We start from the raw sequence: 18,375 nt of genomic DNA on the forward strand, positions 1-18,375 counted from the left end.
GGGCTGATTTCTTGTCCTGTGATAAAAAGCCTTCTGTTTCGACCGCCAAACCTCTCAGGGGAGCATTTGCAACCGTTTGGCACCATATTTGAGTGAATTTCCAAAAGTCAGATTTTTGACGAAATTGTGACCCCGGGGCTTAGGGATTTTTTCAAAAAAATCTTTTTCTGCCGGTTAAGTTGTTGAAGGCTGAGTTCTTTTCCCATGATAACAAGCCTTCTGTTTCGACCGCCAAACCTCTCAGGGGAGCATTTGCAACCGTTTGGCACCATTTTTGAGTGAAATGCTGAAAGTCAGATTTTTGATGAAATTGTGACCCCGGGGCTTAGGGATTTTTTCAAAAAAATATTTTTCTGCCGGTTAAGTTGTTTGAGGGCTGAGTTCTTGTCCTGTGATAAAAAGCCTTCTGTTTCGACCGCCAAACCTCTCAGGGGAGCATTTGCAACCGTTTGGCACCATTTTTGAGTAAATTGCCGAAAGTCAGATTTTTGACGAAATTGTGACCCCGGGGCTTAGGGATTTTTTCAAAAAAATCTTTTTCTGCCGGTTAAGTTGTCGAGGGATGATTTCTAGTCCTGTGATAAAAAGCCTTCTGTTTCGACCGCCAAACCTCTCAGGGGAGCATTTGCAACCGTTTGGCACCATTTTTGAGTGAATTTCCAAAAGTCAGATTTTTGATGAAATTGTGACCCCGGGGCTTAGGGATTTTTTCCAAAAAATATTTTTCTATCGGTTAAGTTGTTGAAGGCTGAGTCCTTTTCCCATGATAAAAAGCCTTCTGTTTCGACCACCAAACCTCTCAGGGGAGCATTTGCAACCGTTTGGCACCATTTTTGAGTGAATTTCCAAAAGTCAGATTTTTGACGAAATTGTGACCCCGGGGCTTAGGGATTTTTTCAAAAAAATATTTTTCTGCCGGTTAAGTTGTTGAAGGCTGAGTTCTTTTCCCGTGATAAAAAGCCTTCTGTTTCGACCACCAAACGTCTCAGGGGAGCATTTGCAAGCGTTTGGCTCCATTTTTGAGTGAATTGCCGAAAGTCAGATTTTTGATGAAATTGTGACCCCGGGGCCTATGGATTTTTTCAAAAAAATATTTTTCTGCCGGTTAAGTTGTCGAGGGCTGATTTCTTGTCCTGTGATAAAAAGCCTTCTGTTTCGACCGCGAAACCTCTCAGGGGAGCATTTGCAACCGTTTGGCACCATTTTTGAGTGAATTGCCGAAAGTCAGATTTTTGATGAAATAGTGACCCCGGGGCTTAGGGATTTTTTCAAAAAAATCTTTTTCTGCCGCTTAAGTTGTTGAAGGCTGAGTTCTTTTCCCATGATAAAAAGCCTTCTGTTTCGACCACCAAACGTCTCAGGGGAGCATTTGCAAGCGTTTGGCATCATTTTTGAGTGAATTGCCGAAAGTCAGATTTTTGATTTTTTGTGACCCCGGGGCTTAGGGATTTTTTCAAAAAAATATTTTTCTGCTGGTTAAGTTGTTGAAGGCTGAGTTCTTGTCCTGTGATAAAAAGCCTTCTGTTTCGGCCTCCAAACCTCTCAGTGGAGCATTTGCAACCGTTTGGCACCATTTTTGAGTAAATTGGACAATGTCAGACTTTTGATGAAATTGTGACCCCGGGGCTTAGGGATTTTTTCAAAAAAATATTTTTCTGCCGGTTAAGTTGTTGAAGGCTGAGTTCTTGTCCTGTGATAAAAAGCCTTCTGTTTCGGCCTCCAAACCTCTCAGGGGAGCATTTGCAACCGTTTGGCACCATTTTTGAGTGGATTGCCGAAAGTCAGATTTTTGATGAAATTGTGACCCCGGGGCTTAGGGATTTTTTCAAAAAAATATTTTTCGGCCGGTTAAGTTGTCTAGGGCTGATTTCTTGTCCTGTGATAAAAAGCCTTCTGTTTCGACCGCCAAACCTCTCAGGGGAGCATTTGCAACCGTTTGGCACCATTTTTGAGTGAATTTCCAAAAGTCAGATTTTTGACGAAATTGTGACCCCGGGGCTTAGGGATTTTTTCAAAAAAATATTTTTCTGCCGGTTAAGTTGTTGAAGGCTGAGTTCTTTTCCCGTGATAAAAAGCCTTCTGTTTCGACCACCAAACGTCTCAGGGGAGCATTTGCAAGCGTTTGGCACCATTTTTGAGTGAATTGCCGAAAGTCAGATTTTTGATGAAATTGTGGGATTTTTTGCTTAGGGATTTTTTCAAAAAAATATTTTTCTGCCGGTTATGTTGTCTAGGGCTGATTTCTTGTCCTGTGATAAAAAGCCTTCTGTTTCGACCGCCAAACCTCTCAGGGGAGCATTTGCAACCGTTTGGCACCATTTTTGAGTGAATTTCCAAAAGTCAGATTTTTGACGAAATTGTGACCCCGGGGCTTAGGGATTTTTTCAAAAAAATCTTTTTCTGCCGGTTAAGTTGTTGAAGGCTGAGTTCTTTTCCCATGATAACAAGCCTTCTGTTTCGACCGCCAAACCTCTCAGGGGAGCATTTGCAACCGTTTGGCACCATTTTTGAGTGAATTGCTGAAAGTCAGATTTTTGATGAAATTGTGACCCCGGGGCTTAGGGATTTTTTCAAAAAAATATTTTTCTATCGGTTAAGTTGTTGAAGGCTGAGTCCTTTTCCCATGATAAAAAGCCTTCTGTTTCGACCACCAAACCTCTCAGGGGAGCATTTGCAACCGTTTGGCACCATTTTTGAGTGAATTTCCAAAAGTCAGATTTTTGACGAAATTGTGACCCCGGGGCTTAGGGATTTTTTCAAAAAAATATTTTTCTGCCGGTTAAGTTGTTGAAGGCTGAGTTCTTTTCCCGTGATAAAAAGCCTTCTGTTTCGACCACCAAACGTCTCAGGGGAGCATTTGCAAGCGTTTGGCTCCATTTTTGAGTGAATTGCCGAAAGTCAGATTTTTGATGAAATTGTGACCCCGGGGCCTATGGATTTTTTCAAAAAAATATTTTTCTGCCGGTTAAGTTGTCGAGGGCTGATTTCTTGTCCTGTGATAAAAAGCCTTCTGTTTCGACCGCGAAACCTCTCAGGGGAGCATTTGCAACCGTTTGGCACCATTTTTGAGTGAATTGCCGAAAGTCAGATTTTTGATGAAATAGTGACCCCGGGGCTTAGGGATTTTTTCAAAAAAATCTTTTTCTGCCGCTTAAGTTGTTGAAGGCTGAGTTCTTTTCCCATGATAAAAAGCCTTCTGTTTCGACCACCAAACGTCTCAGGGGAGCATTTGCAAGCGTTTGGCATCATTTTTGAGTGAATTGCCGAAAGTCAGATTTTTGATTTTTTGTGACCCCGGGGCTTAGGGATTTTTTCAAAAAAATATTTTTCTGCTGGTTAAGTTGTTGAAGGCTGAGTTCTTGTCCTGTGATAAAAAGCCTTCTGTTTCGGCCTCCAAACCTCTCAGTGGAGCATTTGCAACCGTTTGGCACCATTTTTGAGTAAATTGGAGAATGTCAGACTTTTGATGAAATTGTGACCCCGGGGCTTAGGGATTTTTTCAAAAAAATATTTTTCTGCCGGTTAAGTTGTTGAAGGCTGAGTTCTTGTCCTGTGATAAAAAGCCTTCTGCTTCGGCCTCCAAACCTCTCAGGGGAGCATTTGCAACCGTTTGGCACCATTTTTGAGTGGATTGCCGAAAGTCAGATTTTTGATGAAATTGTGACCCCGGGGCTTAGGGATTTTTTCAAAAAAATATTTTTCGGCCGGTTAAGTTGTCTAGAGCTGATTTCTTGTCCTGTGATAAAAAGCCTTCTGTTTCGACCGCCAAACCTCTCAGGGGAGCATTTGCAACCGTTTGGCACCATTTTTGAGTGAATTTCCAAAAGTCAGATTTTTGACGAAATTGTGACCCCGGGGCTTAGGGATTTTTTCAAAAAAATATTTTTCTGCCGGTTAAGTTGTTGAAGGCTGAGTTCTTTTCCCGTGATAAAAAGCCTTCTGTTTCGACCACCAAACGTCTCAGGGGAGCATTTGCAAGCGTTTTGCACCATTTTTGAGTGAATTGCCGAAAGTCAGATTTTTGATGAAATTGTGACCCCGGGGCTTAGGGATTTTTTCAAAAAAATATTTTTCTGCCGGTTAAGTTGTCGAGGGCTGATTTCTTGTCCTGTGATAAAAAGCCTTCTGTTTCGACCGCCAAACCTCTCAGGGGAGCATTTGCAACCGTTTGGCACCATATTTGAGTGAATTTCCAAAAGTCAGATTTTTGACGAAATTGTGACCCCGGGGCTTAGGGATTTTTTCAAAAAAATCTTTTTCTGCCGGTTAAGTTGTTGAAGGCTGAGTTCTTTTCCCATGATAACAAGCCTTCTGTTTCGACCGCCAAACCTCTCAGGGGAGCATTTGCAACCGTTTGGCACCATTTTTGAGTGAAATGCTGAAAGTCAGATTTTTGATGAAATTGTGACCCCGGGGCTTAGGGATTTTTTCAAAAAAATATTTTTCTGCCGGTTAAGTTGTTTGAGGGCTGAGTTCTTGTCCTGTGATAAAAAGCCTTCTGTTTCGACCGCCAAACCTCTCAGGGGAGCATTTGCAACCGTTTGGCACCATTTTTGAGTAAATTGCCGAAAGTCAGATTTTTGACGAAATTGTGACCCCGGGGCTTAGGGATTTTTTCAAAAAAATCTTTTTCTGCCGGTTAAGTTGTCGAGGGATGATTTCTAGTCCTGTGATAAAAAGCCTTCTGTTTCGACCGCCAAACCTCTCAGGGGAGCATTTGCAACCGTTTGGCACCATTTTTGAGTGAATTTCCAAAAGTCAGATTTTTGATGAAATTGTGACCCCGGGGCTTAGGGATTTTTTCCAAAAAATATTTTTCTATCGGTTAAGTTGTTGAAGGCTGAGTCCTTTTCCCATGATAAAAAGCCTTCTGTTTCGACCACCAAACCTCTCAGGGGAGCATTTGCAACCGTTTGGCACCATTTTTGAGTGAATTTCCAAAAGTCAGATTTTTGACGAAATTGTGACCCCGGGGCTTAGGGATTTTTTCAAAAAAATATTTTTCTGCCGGTTAAGTTGTTGAAGGCTGAGTTCTTTTCCCGTGATAAAAAGCCTTCTGTTTCGACCACCAAACGTCTCAGGGGAGCATTTGCAAGCGTTTGGCTCCATTTTTGAGTGAATTGCCGAAAGTCAGATTTTTGATGAAATTGTGACCCCGGGGCCTATGGATTTTTTCAAAAAAATATTTTTCTGCCGGTTAAGTTGTCGAGGGCTGATTTCTTGTCCTGTGATAAAAAGCCTTCTGTTTCGACCGCGAAACCTCTCAGGGGAGCATTTGCAACCGTTTGGCACCATTTTTGAGTGAATTGCCGAAAGTCAGATTTTTGATGAAATAGTGACCCCGGGGCTTAGGGATTTTTTCAAAAAAATCTTTTTCTGCCGCTTAAGTTGTTGAAGGCTGAGTTCTTTTCCCATGATAAAAAGCCTTCTGTTTCGACCACCAAACGTCTCAGGGGAGCATTTGCAAGCGTTTGGCATCATTTTTGAGTGAATTGCCGAAAGTCAGATTTTTGATTTTTTGTGACCCCGGGGCTTAGGGATTTTTTCAAAAAAATATTTTTCTGCTGGTTAAGTTGTTGAAGGCTGAGTTCTTGTCCTGTGATAAAAAGCCTTCTGTTTCGGCCTCCAAACCTCTCAGTGGAGCATTTGCAACCGTTTGGCACCATTTTTGAGTAAATTGGACAATGTCAGACTTTTGATGAAATTGTGACCCCGGGGCTTAGGGATTTTTTCAAAAAAATATTTTTCTGCCGGTTAAGTTGTTGAAGGCTGAGTTCTTGTCCTGTGATAAAAAGCCTTCTGTTTCGGCCTCCAAACCTCTCAGGGGAGCATTTGCAACCGTTTGGCACCATTTTTGAGTGGATTGCCGAAAGTCAGATTTTTGATGAAATTGTGACCCCGGGGCTTAGGGATTTTTTCAAAAAAATATTTTTCGGCCGGTTAAGTTGTCTAGGGCTGATTTCTTGTCCTGTGATAAAAAGCCTTCTGTTTCGACCGCCAAACCTCTCAGGGGAGCATTTGCAACCGTTTGGCACCATTTTTGAGTGAATTTCCAAAAGTCAGATTTTTGACGAAATTGTGACCCCGGGGCTTAGGGATTTTTTCAAAAAAATATTTTTCTGCCGGTTAAGTTGTTGAAGGCTGAGTTCTTTTCCCGTGATAAAAAGCCTTCTGTTTCGACCACCAAACGTCTCAGGGGAGCATTTGCAAGCGTTTGGCACCATTTTTGAGTGAATTGCCGAAAGTCAGATTTTTGATGAAATTGTGGGATTTTTTGCTTAGGGATTTTTTCAAAAAAATATTTTTCTGCCGGTTATGTTGTCTAGGGCTGATTTCTTGTCCTGTGATAAAAAGCCTTCTGTTTCGACCGCCAAACCTCTCAGGGGAGCATTTGCAACCGTTTGGCACCATTTTTGAGTGAATTTCCAAAAGTCAGATTTTTGACGAAATTGTGACCCCGGGGCTTAGGGATTTTTTCAAAAAAATCTTTTTCTGCCGGTTAAGTTGTTGAAGGCTGAGTTCTTTTCCCATGATAACAAGCCTTCTGTTTCGACCGCCAAACCTCTCAGGGGAGCATTTGCAACCGTTTGGCACCATTTTTGAGTGAATTGCTGAAAGTCAGATTTTTGATGAAATTGTGACCCCGGGGCTTAGGGATTTTTTCAAAAAAATATTTTTCTATCGGTTAAGTTGTTGAAGGCTGAGTCCTTTTCCCATGATAAAAAGCCTTCTGTTTCGACCACCAAACCTCTCAGGGGAGCATTTGCAACCGTTTGGCACCATTTTTGAGTGAATTTCCAAAAGTCAGATTTTTGACGAAATTGTGACCCCGGGGCTTAGGGATTTTTTCAAAAAAATATTTTTCTGCCGGTTAAGTTGTTGAAGGCTGAGTTCTTTTCCCGTGATAAAAAGCCTTCTGTTTCGACCACCAAACGTCTCAGGGGAGCATTTGCAAGCGTTTGGCTCCATTTTTGAGTGAATTGCCGAAAGTCAGATTTTTGATGAAATTGTGACCCCGGGGCCTATGGATTTTTTCAAAAAAATATTTTTCTGCCGGTTAAGTTGTCGAGGGCTGATTTCTTGTCCTGTGATAAAAAGCCTTCTGTTTCGACCGCGAAACCTCTCAGGGGAGCATTTGCAACCGTTTGGCACCATTTTTGAGTGAATTGCCGAAAGTCAGATTTTTGATGAAATAGTGACCCCGGGGCTTAGGGATTTTTTCAAAAAAATCTTTTTCTGCCGCTTAAGTTGTTGAAGGCTGAGTTCTTTTCCCATGATAAAAAGCCTTCTGTTTCGACCACCAAACGTCTCAGGGGAGCATTTGCAAGCGTTTGGCATCATTTTTGAGTGAATTGCCGAAAGTCAGATTTTTGATTTTTTGTGACCCCGGGGCTTAGGGATTTTTTCAAAAAAATATTTTTCTGCTGGTTAAGTTGTTGAAGGCTGAGTTCTTGTCCTGTGATAAAAAGCCTTCTGTTTCGGCCTCCAAACCTCTCAGTGGAGCATTTGCAACCGTTTGGCACCATTTTTGAGTAAATTGGAGAATGTCAGACTTTTGATGAAATTGTGACCCCGGGGCTTAGGGATTTTTTCAAAAAAATATTTTTCTGCCGGTTAAGTTGTTGAAGGCTGAGTTCTTGTCCTGTGATAAAAAGCCTTCTGCTTCGGCCTCCAAACCTCTCAGGGGAGCATTTGCAACCGTTTGGCACCATTTTTGAGTGGATTGCCGAAAGTCAGATTTTTGATGAAATTGTGACCCCGGGGCTTAGGGATTTTTTCAAAAAAATATTTTTCGGCCGGTTAAGTTGTCTAGAGCTGATTTCTTGTCCTGTGATAAAAAGCCTTCTGTTTCGACCGCCAAACCTCTCAGGGGAGCATTTGCAACCGTTTGGCACCATTTTTGAGTGAATTTCCAAAAGTCAGATTTTTGATGAAATTGTGACCCCGGGGCTTAGGGATTTTTTCAAAAAAATATTTTTCTGCCGGTTAAGTTGTTGAAGGCTGAGTTCTTTTCCCGTGATAAAAAGCCTTCTGTTTCGACCACCAAACGTCTCAGGGGAGCATTTGCAAGCGTTTGGCACCATTTTTGAGTGAATTGCCGAAAGTCAGATTTTTGATGAAATTGTGACCCCGGGGCTTAGGGATTTTTTCAAAAAAATATTTTTCTGCCGGTTAAGTTGTCTAGGGCTGATTTCTTGTCCTGTGATAAAAAGCCTTCTGTTTCGACCGCCAAACCTCTCAGGGGAGCATTTGCAACCGTTTGGCACCATTTTTGAGTGAATTTCCAAAAGTCAGATTTTTGACGAAATTGTGACCCCGGGGCTTAGGGATTTTTTCAAAAAAATCTTTTTCTGCCGGTTAAGTTGTTGAAGGCTGAGTTCTTTTCCCATGATAACAAGCCTTCTGTTTCGACCGCCAAACCTCTCAGGGGAGCATTTGCAACCGTTTGGCACCATTTTTGAGTGAATTGCTGAAAGTCAGATTTTTGATGAAATTGTGACCCCGGGGCTTAGGGATTTTTTCAAAAAAATATTTTTCTGCCGGTTAAGTTGTTGAAGGCTGAGTTCTTGTCCTGTGATAAAAAGCCTTCTGCTTCGGCCTCCAAACCTCTCAGGGGAGCATTTGCAACCGTTTGGCACCATTTTTGAGTGGATTGCCGAAAGTCAGATTTTTGATGAAATTGTGACCCCGGGGCTTAGGGATTTTTTCAAAAAAATATTTTTCGGCCGGTTAAGTTGTCTAGAGCTGATTTCTTGTCCTGTGATAAAAAGCCTTCTGTTTCGACCGCCAAACCTCTCAGGGGAGCATTTGCAACCGTTTGGCACCATTTTTGAGTGAATTTCCAAAAGTCAGATTTTTGATGAAATTGTGACCCCGGGGCTTAGGGATTTTTTCAAAAAAATATTTTTCTGCCGGTTAAGTTGTTGAAGGCTGAGTTCTTTTCCCGTGATAAAAAGCCTTCTGTTTCGACCACCAAACGTCTCAGGGGAGCATTTGCAAGCGTTTGGCACCATTTTTGAGTGAATTGCCGAAAGTCAGATTTTTGATGAAATTGTGACCCCGGGGCTTAGGGATTTTTTCAAAAAAATATTTTTCTGCCGGTTAAGTTGTCTAGGGCTGATTTCTTGTCCTGTGATAAAAAGCCTTCTGTTTCGACCGCCAAACCTCTCAGGGGAGCATTTGCAACCGTTTGGCACCATTTTTGAGTGAATTTCCAAAAGTCAGATTTTTGACGAAATTGTGACCCCGGGGCTTAGGGATTTTTTCAAAAAAATCTTTTTCTGCCGGTTAAGTTGTTGAAGGCTGAGTTCTTTTCCCATGATAACAAGCCTTCTGTTTCGACCGCCAAACCTCTCAGGGGAGCATTTGCAACCGTTTGGCACCATTTTTGAGTGAATTGCTGAAAGTCAGATTTTTGATGAAATTGTGACCCCGGGGCTTAGGGATTTTTTCAAAAAAATATTTTTCTGCCGGTTAAGTTGTTGAAGGCTGAGTTCTTTTCCCGTGATAAAAAGCCTTCTGTTTCGACCACCAAACGTCTCAGGGGAGCATTTGCAAGCGTTTGGCACCATTTTTGAGTGAAATGCCGAAAGTCAGATTTTTGATGAAATTGTGACCCCGGGGCTTAGGGATTTTTTCAAAAAAATATTTTTCTGCCGGTTAAGTTGTCGAGGGCTGAGTTCTTGTCCTGTGATAAAAAGCCTTCTGTTTCGGCCTCCAAACCTCTCAGGGGAGCATTTGCAACCGTTTGGCACCATTTTTGAGTGAATTTCCGAAAGTCAGATTTTTGACGAAATTGTGACCCCGGGGCTTAGGGATTTTTTCAAAAAAATATTTTTCTGTCGGTTAAGTTGTTGAAGGCTGAGTTCTTTTCCCATGATAAAAAGCCTTCTGTTTCGACCGCCAAACCTCTCAGGGGAGCATTTGCAACCGTTTGGCACCATTTTTGAGTGAATTTCCAAAAGTCAGATTTTTGACGAAATTGTGACCCCGGGGCTTAGGGATTTTTTCAAAAAAATCTTTTTCTGCCGGTTAAGTTGTCGAGGGATGATTTCTAGTCCTGTGATAAAAAGCCTTCTGTTTCGACCACCAAACCTCTCAGGGGAGCATTTGCAAGCGTTTGGCACCATTTTTGAGTGAATTTCCAAAAGTCAGATTTTTGACGAAATTGTGACCCCGGGGCTTAGGGATTTTTTCAAAAAAATATTTTTCTATCGGTTAAGTTGTTGAAGGCTGAGTCCTTTTCCCATGATAAAAAGCCTTCTGTTTCGACCGCCAAACCTCTCAGGGGAGCATTTGCAACCGTTTGGCACCATTTTTGAGTAAATTGCCGAAAGTCAGATTTTTGACGAAATTGTGACCCCGGGGCTTAGGGATTTTTTCAAAAAAATATTTTTCTGTCGGTTAAGTTGTTGAAGGCTGAGTTCTTTTCCCATGATAACAAGCCTTCTGTTTCGACCGCCAAACCTCTCAGGGGAGCATTTGCAACCGTTTGGCACCATTTTTGAGTGAATTTCCAAAAGTCAGATTTTTGACGAAATTGTGACCCCGGGGCTTAGGGATTTTTTCAAAAAAATCTTTTTCTGCCGGTTAAGTTGTCGAGGGATGATTTCTAGTCCTGTGATAAAAAGCCTTCTGTTTCGACCACCAAACCTCTCAGGGGAGCATTTGCAACCGTTTGGCACCATTTTTCAGTGAATTTCCAAAAGTCAGATTTTTGACGAAATTGTGACCCCGGGGCTTAGGGATTTTTTCAAAAAAATATTTTTCTGCCGGTTAAGTTGTTGAAGGCTGAGTTCTTGTCCTGTGATAAAAAGCCTTCTGTTTCGGCCTCCAAACCTCTCAGGGGAGCATTTGCAACCGTTTGGCACCATTTTTGAGTAAATTGGAGAATGTCAGACTTTTGATGAAATTGTGACCCCGGGGCTTAGGGATTTTTTCAAAAAAATATTTTTCTGCCGGTTAAGTTGTTGAAGGCTGAGTTCTTGTCCTGTGATAAAAAGCCTTCTGTTTCGGCCTCCAAACCTCTCAGGGGAGCATTTGCAAGCGTTTGGCACCATTTTTGAGTGAATTGCCGAAAGTCAGATTTTTGATGAAATTGTGACCCCGGGGCTTAGGGATTTTTTCAAAAAAATATTTTTCTGCCGGTTAAGTTGTCGAGGGCTGATTTCTTGTCCTGTGATAAAAAGCCTTCTGTTTCGACCGCCAAACCTCTCAGGGGAGCATTTGCAACCGTTTGGCACCATTTTTGAGTGAATTTCCAAAAGTCAGATTTTTGACGAAATTGTGACTCCGGGGCTTAGGGATTTTTTCAAAAAAATATTTTTCTGTCGGTTAAGTTGTTGAAGGCTGAGTTCTTTTCCCATGATAGCAAGCCTTCTGTTTCGACCGCCAAACCTCTCAGGGGAGCATTTGCAAGCGTTTTGCACCATTTTTGAGTGAATTGCCGAAAGTCAGATTTTTGATTTTTTGTGACCCCGGGGCTTAGGGATTTTTTCAAAAAAATATTTTTCTGCCGGTTAAGTTGTTGAAGGCTGAGTTCTTGTCCTGTGATAAAAAGCCTTCTGTTTCGGCCTCCAAACCTCTCAGGGGAGCATTTGCAACCGTTTGGCACCATTTTTGAGTAAATTGGAGAATGTCAGACTTTTGATGAAATTGTGACCCCGGGGCTTAGGGATTTTTTCAAAAAAATATTTTTCTGCCGGTTAAGTTGTTGAAGGCTGAGTTCTTTTCCCGTGATAAAAAGCCTTCTGTTTCGACCACCAAACGTCTCAGGGGAGCATTTGCAAGCGTTTGGCACCATTTTTGAGTGAAATGCCGAAAGTCAGATTTTTGATGAAATTGTGACCCCGGGGCTTAGGGATTTTTTCAAAAAAATATTTTTCTGCCGGTTAAGTTGTCGAGGGCTGAGTTCTTGTCCTGTGATAAAAAGCCTTCTGTTTCGGCCTCCAAACCTCTCAGGGGAGCATTTGCAACCGTTTGGCACCATTTTTGAGTAAATTGCCGAAAGTCAGATTTTTGACGAAATTGTGACCCCGGGGCTTAGGGATTTTTTCAAAAAAATATTTTTCTGTCGGTTAAGTTGTTGAAGGCTGAGTTCTTTTCCCGTGATAACAAGCCTTCTGTTTCGACCGCAAAACCTCTCAGGGGAGCATTTGCAACCGTTTGGCACCATTTTTGAGTGAATTTCCAAAAGTCAGATATTTGACGAAATTGTGACCCCGGGTTTTAGGGATTTTTTCAAAAAAATCTTTTTCAGCCGGTTAAGTTGTCGAGGGATGATTTCTAGTCCTGTGATAAAAAGCCTTCTGTTTCGACCACCAAACCTCTCAGGGGAGCATTTGCAACCGTTTGGCACCATTTTTGAGTGAATTGCCGAAAGTCAGATTTTTGATTTTTTGTGACCCCGGGGCTTAGGGATTTTTTCAAAAAAATATTTTTCTGTCGGTTAAGTTGTTGAAGGCTGAGTCCTTTTCCCATGATAAAAAGCCTTCTGTTTCGACCAACAAACCTCTCAGGGGAGCATTTGCAACCGTTTGGCACCATTTTTGAGTGAATTTCCAAAAGTCAGATTTTTGACGAAATTGTGACCCGGGGCTTAGGGATTTTTTCAAAAAAATATTTTTCTGCCGGTTAAGTTGTTGAAGGCTGAGTTCTTTTCCCATGATAAAAAGCCTTCTGTTTCGACCACCAAACGTCTCAGGGGAGCATTTGCAAGCGTTTGGCACCATTTTTGAGTGAATTGCCGAAAGTCAGATTTTTGATTTTTTGTGACCCCGGGGCTTAGGGATTTTTTCAAAAAAATATTTTTCTGCCTGTTAAGTTGTTGAAGGCTGAGTTCTTGTCCTGTGATAAAAAGCCTTCTGTTTCGGCCTCCAAACCTCTCAGGGGAGCATTTGCAACCGTTTGGCACCATTTTTGAGTAAATTGGAGAATGTCAGACTTTTGATGAAATTGTGACCCCGGAGCTTAGGGATTTTTTCAAAAAAATATTTTTCTGCCGGTTAAGTTGTTGAAGGCTGAGTTCTTGTCCTGTGATAAAAAGCCTTCTGTTTCGGCCTCCAAACCTCTCAGGGGAGCATTTGCAACCGTTTGGCACCATTTTTGAGTGAATTGCCGAAAGTCAGATTTTTGATGAAATTGTGACCCCGGGGCTTAGGGATTTTTTCAAAAAAATATTTTTCTGCCGGTTAAGTTGTCTAGGGCTGATTTCTTGTCCTCTGATAAAAAGCCTTCTGTTTCGACCGCCAAACCTCTCAGGGGAGCATTTGCAACCGTTTGGCACCATTTTTGAGTGAATTTCCAAAAGTCAGATTTTTGACGAAATTGTGACCCCGGGGCTTAGGGATTTTTTCAAAAAAATATTTTTCTGCCGGTTAAGTTGTTGAAGGCTGAGTTCTTTTCCCGTGATAAAAAGCCTTCTGTTTCGACCACCAAACGTCTCAGGGGAGCATTTGCAAGCGTTTGGCACCATTTTTGAGTGAATTGCCGAAAGTCAGATTTTTGATGAAATTGTGGGATTTTTTGCTTAGGGATTTTTTCAAAAAAATATTTTTCTGCCGGTTAAGTTGTCTAGGGCTGATTTCTTGTCCTGTGATAAAAAGCCTTCTGTTTCGACCGCCAAACCTCTCAGGGGAGCATTTGCAACCGTTTGGCACCATTTTTGAGTGAATTTCCAAAAGTCAGATTTTTGACGAAATTGTGACCCCGGGGCTTAGGGATTTTTTCAAAAAAATCTTTTTCTGCCGGTTAAGTTGTTGAAGGCTGAGTTCTTTTCCCATGATAACAAGCCTTCTGTTTCGACCGCCAAACCTCTCAGGGGAGCATTTGCAACCGTTTGGCACCATTTTTGAGTGAATTGCTGAAAGTCAGATTTTTGATGAAATTGTGACCCCGGGGCTTAGGGATTTTTTCAAAAAAATATTTTTCTATCGGTTAAGTTGTTGAAGGCTGAGTCCTTTTCCCATGATAAAAAGCCTTCTGTTTCGACCACCAAACCTCTCAGGGGAGCATTTGCAACCGTTTGGCACCATTTTTGAGTGAATTTCCAAAAGTCAGATTTTTGACGAAATTGTGACCCCGGGGCTTAGGGATTTTTTCAAAAAAATATTTTTCTGCCGGTTAAGTTGTTGAAGGCTGAGTTCTTTTCCCGTGATAAAAAGCCTTCTGTTTCGACCACCAAACGTCTCAGGGGAGCATTTGCAAGCGTTTGGCTCCATTTTTGAGTGAATTGCCGAAAGTCAGATTTTTGATGAAATTGTGACCCCGGGGCCTATGGATTTTTTCAAAAAAATATTTTTCTGCCGGTTAAGTTGTCGAGGGCTGATTTCTTGTCCTGTGATAAAAAGCCTTCTGTTTCGACCGCGAAACCTCTCAGGGGAGCATTTGCAACCGTTTGGCACCATTTTTGAGTGAATTGCCGAAAGTCAGATTTTTGATGAAATAGTGACCCCGGGGCTTAGGGATTTTTTCAAAAAAATCTTTTTCTGCCGCTTAAGTTGTTGAAGGCTGAGTTCTTTTCCCATGATAAAAAGCCTTCTGTTTCGACCACCAAACGTCTCAGGGGAGCATTTGCAAGCGTTTGGCATCATTTTTGAGTGAATTGCCGAAAGTCAGATTTTTGATTTTTTGTGACCCCGGGGCTTAGGGATTTTTTCAAAAAAATATTTTTCTGCTGGTTAAGTTGTTGAAGGCTGAGTTCTTGTCCTGTGATAAAAAGCCTTCTGTTTCGGCCTCCAAACCTCTCAGTGGAGCATTTGCAACCGTTTGGCACCATTTTTGAGTAAATTGGAGAATGTCAGACTTTTGATGAAATTGTGACCCCGGGGCTTAGGGATTTTTTCAAAAAAATATTTTTCTGCCGGTTAAGTTGTTGAAGGCTGAGTTCTTGTCCTGTGATAAAAAGCCTTCTGCTTCGGCCTCCAAACCTCTCAGGGGAGCATTTGCAACCGTTTGGCACCATTTTTGAGTGGATTGCCGAAAGTCAGATTTTTGATGAAATTGTGACCCCGGGGCTTAGGGATTTTTTCAAAAAAATATTTTTCGGCCGGTTAAGTTGTCTAGAGCTGATTTCTTGTCCTGTGATAAAAAGCCTTCTGTTTCGACCGCCAAACCTCTCAGGGGAGCATTTGCAACCGTTTGGCACCATTTTTGAGTGAATTTCCAAAAGTCAGATTTTTGACGAAATTGTGACCCCGGGGCTTAGGGATTTTTTCAAAAAAATATTTTTCTGCCGGTTAAGTTGTTGAAGGCTGAGTTCTTTTCCCGTGATAAAAAGCCTTCTGTTTCGACCACCAAACGTCTCAGGGGAGCATTTGCAAGCGTTTGGCACCATTTTTGAGTGAATTGCCGAAAGTCAGATTTTTGATGAAATTGTGGGATTTTTTGCTTAGGGATTTTTTCAAAAAAATATTTTTCTGCCGGTTAAGTTGTCTAGGGCTGATTTCTTGTCCTGTGATAAAAAGCCTTCTGTTTCGACCGCCAAACCTCTCAGGGGAGCATTTGCAACCGTTTGGCACCATTTTTGAGTGAATTTCCAAAAGTCAGATTTTTGACGAAATTGTGACCCCGGGGCTTAGGGATTTTTTCAAAAAAATCTTTTTCTGCCGGTTAAGTTGTTGAAGGCTGAGTTCTTTTCCCATGATAACAAGCCTTCTGTTTCGACCGCCAAACCTCTCAGGGGAGCATTTGCAACCGTTTGGCACCATTTTTGAGTGAATTGCTGAAAGTCAGATTTTTGATGAAATTGTGACCCCGGGGCTTAGGGATTTTTTCAAAAAAATATTTTTCTGCCGGTTAAGTTGTTGAAGGCTGAGTTCTTTTCCCGTGATAAAAAGCCTTCTGTTTCGACCACCAAACGTCTCAGGGGAGCATTTGCAAGCGTTTGGCACCATTTTTGAGTGAAATGCCGAAAGTCAGATTTTTGATGAAATTGTGACCCCGGGGCTTAGGGATTTTTTCAAAAAAATATTTTTCTGCCGGTTAAGTTGTCGAGGGCTGAGTTCTTGTCCTGTGATAAAAAGCCTTCTGTTTCGGCCTCCAAACCTCTCAGGGGAGCATTTGCAACCGTTTGGCACCATTTTTGAGTAAATTGCCGAAAGTCAGATTTTTGACGAAATTGTGACCCCGGGGCTTAGGGATTTTTTCAAAAAAATATTTTTCTATCGGTTAAGTTGTTGAAGGCTGAGTCCTTTTCCCATGATAAAAAGCCTTCTGTTTCGACCGCCAAACCTCTCAGGGGAGCATTTGCAACCGTTTGGCACCATTTTTGAGTAAATTGCCGAAAGTCAGATTTTTGACGAAATTGTGACCCCGGGGCTTAGGGATTTTTTCAAAAAAATATTTTTCTGTCGGTTAAGTTGTTGAAGGCTGAGTTCTTTTCCCATGATAACAAGCCTTCTGTTTCGACCGCCAAACCTCTCAGGGGAGCATTTGCAACCGTTTGGCACCATTTTTGAGTGAATTTCCAAAAGTCAGATTTTTGACGAAATTGTGACCCCGGGGCTTAGGGATTTTTTCAAAAAAATCTTTTTCTGCCGGTTAAGTTGTCGAGGGATGATTTCTAGTCCTGTGATAAAAAGCCTTCTGTTTCGACCACCAAACCTCTCAGGGGAGCATTTGCAACCGTTTGGCACCATTTTTCAGTGAATTTCCAAAAGTCAGATTTTTGACGAAATTGTGACCCCGGGGCTTAGGGATTTTTTCAAAAAAATATTTTTCTGCCGGTTAAGTTGTTGAAGGCTGAGTTCTTGTCCTGTGATAAAAAGCCTTCTGTTTCGGCCTCCAAACCTCTCAGGGGAGCATTTGCAACCGTTTGGCACCATTTTTGAGTAAATTGGAGAATGTCAGACTTTTGATGAAATTGTGACCCCGGGGCTTAGGGATTTTTTCAAAAAAATATTTTTCTGCCGGTTAAGTTGTTGAAGGCTGAGTTCTTGTCCTGTGATAAAAAGCCTTCTGTTTCGGCCTCCAAACCTCTCAGGGGAGCATTTGCAAGCGTTTGGCACCATTTTTGAGTGAATTGCCGAAAGTCAGATTTTTGATGAAATTGTGACCCCGGGGCTTAGGGATTTTTTCAAAAAAATATTTTTCTGCCGGTTAAGTTGTCGAGGGCTGATTTCTTGTCCTGTGATAAAAATCCTTCTGTTTCGACCGCCAAACCTCTCAGGGGAGCATTTCCAACCGTTTGGCACCATTTTTGAGTGAATTTCCAAAAGTCAGATTTTTGACGAAATTGTGACCCCGGGGCTTAGGGATTTTTTCAAAAAAATATTTTTCTGTCGGTTAAGTTGTTGAAGGCTGAGTTCTTTTCCCATGATAGCAAGCCTTCTGTTTCGACCGCCAAACCTCTCAGGGGAGCATTTGCAAGCGTTTTGCACCATTTTTGAGTGAATTGCCGAAAGTCAGATTTTTGATTTTTTGTGACCCCGGGGCTTAGGGATTTTTTCAAAAAAATATTTTTCTGCCGGTTAAGTTGTTGAAGGCTGAGTTCTTGTCCTGTGATAAAAAGCCTTCTGTTTCGGCCTCCAAACCTCTCAGGGGAGCATTTGCAACCGTTTGGCACCATTTTTGAGTAAATTGGAGAATGTCAGACTTTTGATGAAATTGTGACCCCGGGGCTTAGGGATTTTTTCAAAAAAATATTTTTCTGCCGGTTAAGTTGTTGAAGGCTGAGTTCTTTTCCCGTGATAAAAAGCCTTCTGTTTCGACCACCAAACGTCTCAGGGGAGCATTTGCAAGCGTTTGGCACCATTTTTGAGTGAAATGCCGAAAGTCAGATTTTTGATGAAATTGTGACCCCGGGGCTTAGGGATTTTTTCAAAAAAATATTTTTCTGCCGGTTAAGTTGTCGAGGGCTGAGTTCTTGTCCTGTGATAAAAAGCCTTCTGTTTCGGCCTCCAAACCTCTCAGGGGAGCATTTGCAACCGTTTGGCACCATTTTTGAGTAAATTGCCGAAAGTCAGATTTTTGACGAAATTGTGACCCCGGGGCTTAGGGATTTTTTCAAAAAAATATTTTTCTGTCGGTTAAGTTGTTGAAGGCTGAGTTCTTTTCCCGTGATAACAAGCCTTCTGTTTCGACCGCAAAACCTCTCAGGGGAGCATTTGCAACCGTTTGGCACCATTTTTGAGTGAATTTCCAAAAGTCAGATATTTGACGAAATTGTGACCCCGGGTTTTAGGGATTTTTTCAAAAAAATCTTTTTCAGCCGGTTAAGTTGTCGAGGGATGATTTCTAGTCCTGTGATAAAAAGCCTTCTGTTTCGACCACCAAACCTCTCAGGGGAGCATTTGCAACCGTTTGGCACCATTTTTGAGTGAATTGCCGAAAGTCAGATTTTTGATTTTTTGTGACCCCGGGGCTTAGGGATTTTTT

Source organism: Podarcis tiliguerta, assembly GCF_965153285.1.
Source record: "Podarcis tiliguerta genome assembly, chromosome: 10".
NCBI lineage: Eukaryota > Metazoa > Chordata > Lepidosauria > Squamata > Lacertidae > Podarcis > Podarcis tiliguerta.